Source organism: Lipotes vexillifer, unplaced genomic scaffold (genome assembly GCF_000442215.2).
Source record: "Lipotes vexillifer unplaced genomic scaffold, Lipotes_vexillifer_v1.1 scaffold233, whole genome shotgun sequence".
NCBI lineage: Eukaryota > Metazoa > Chordata > Mammalia > Artiodactyla > Lipotidae > Lipotes > Lipotes vexillifer.
This window is the reverse complement of record NW_006790915.1, coordinates 217,007-218,576: the sequence shown is the minus strand read 5'-3', so window position 1 is coordinate 218,576 and position 1,570 is coordinate 217,007. Positions and strand designations below refer to the sequence as shown.

General features: G+C 36.3%; 1 protein-coding gene across 1 annotated transcript in view; it reads right to left on the bottom strand.

The window, feature by feature from the left end:
- RAB3GAP1 (RAB3 GTPase activating protein catalytic subunit 1) overlaps positions 1 to 1,570 on the bottom strand; it is a 127,786-nt gene that overhangs the window by 41,988 nt on the left and 84,228 nt on the right. The window lies entirely within an intron of this gene.

Here is a 1,570-nt window from a genome sequence, read left to right as displayed (position 1 = left end):
TATATCTGTAGTGGTCTTCTTTCCCTAGCTGCCACCCTACTAGAATTCTGAATCCATTAGAAAAATAAAAATAAAAATAAATCCCAAAGACATGTTTCTACAGGATTAAAAAATCATGTAGGATGAAGTTATTTCAGCTTCAACTGCATGTTAATGATATGCTTTGTGTCATTATAAGAAAGGGGGAAAAGGTTGGATATCTTCTAAAGAGCTTCTATGAGATATGTTTGCACAAAGAAATTAAATCTTAACAAGAACCATCAGTACTAAAATTATTAGACAATACAATATACTAATTATATCCAAGTTTGAAAATTCACCAACTAGTTCTGAATAAACCTGGAACATTTTCTGGAGTTCTTCTGACAAGTAGGAAAATCCTATAATCTAGTCGTATAAACTATATGACTATAGCTTATTGTAGTATATGACTACATAATCCTATAATCTAGTCATATAAACATAAAGTTAAAGAGACAGGGTGAGATTAAGGGACAGAAACTTAAAATGAGAATACTTTTAATTCTAAGGTCCTCTGTAATTATCACAAAAGTCAGCGGCTGAGGAATAATAAGGAACTAGGAAGAAATTTAGTGACTAAATTTAATAATTTAGTAAATCAATGATTAAACAAGAGAAACCATTTATTGAATACTCATTATAGATAGGCACTGCATTAAATGTGATACACATACACACACGTACATGATCTTATTTGATCCTCTTACTAACACTCTGAAGTATGTACTACTGTTACCTCTATCTTACTGATACTGGAAGAGACTGTGAAACTTGCTCAAACTGGTGGATCTAGGATTTCAAACGAGGTCTATCCAACTCAAACGCTTGATATAAACCCTCTACTATCTCCCTATACCCCAAGACAAATTCACTGATGGCAGGAATTTTACCTTATCTTTGTATTCACTATTATATAGTTAGCACAGATGGCAGTGCTAATAAGCATTTAATAAACAACACATGATGAATGACAAAGAGACCAAGAAAAAAATGCTTTAGAGAAATGCCCTAATATTGTCATCAGTAACTCCTCGGTTGAACGGTAATTTATCAGGTTAAATGAAATAAACGTGGCATGGATGAACATAGAAATGGAGGAAATAATTTTCATGTGTACTAAATATAAGAGAAAAAGACTGGAAAGAGGAGATTGGTTCAGAAGACTTCATGAAAGAGGTATTATCTACAAAAATGGGAAGGGAAAGATAATTCTAGACATGGGATATAATAATAGGATCTGAATACCAATGGATAGCTTTTAAAGTATTTCTATTTATGTTATTCCACTGACTTCTTCAGATATCCCTAAGATGTGTACAAGATTATTAACACCTCTTTTTCTCTATCAGAAAAAAGATTTGGGGCTTCCCTGGAGGCTCAGTGGTTGAAAGTCCGCCTGCCGATGCAGGGGACACGGGTTCGTGCCCCGGTCCGGGAAGATCCCACATGCCACGGAGTGGCTGGGCCCGTGGAGCCATGGCCGCTGAGCCTGCGCATCCAGAGCCTGTGCTCCGCAGTGGGAGAGGCCACAACAGTGAGAGGCCCGCGT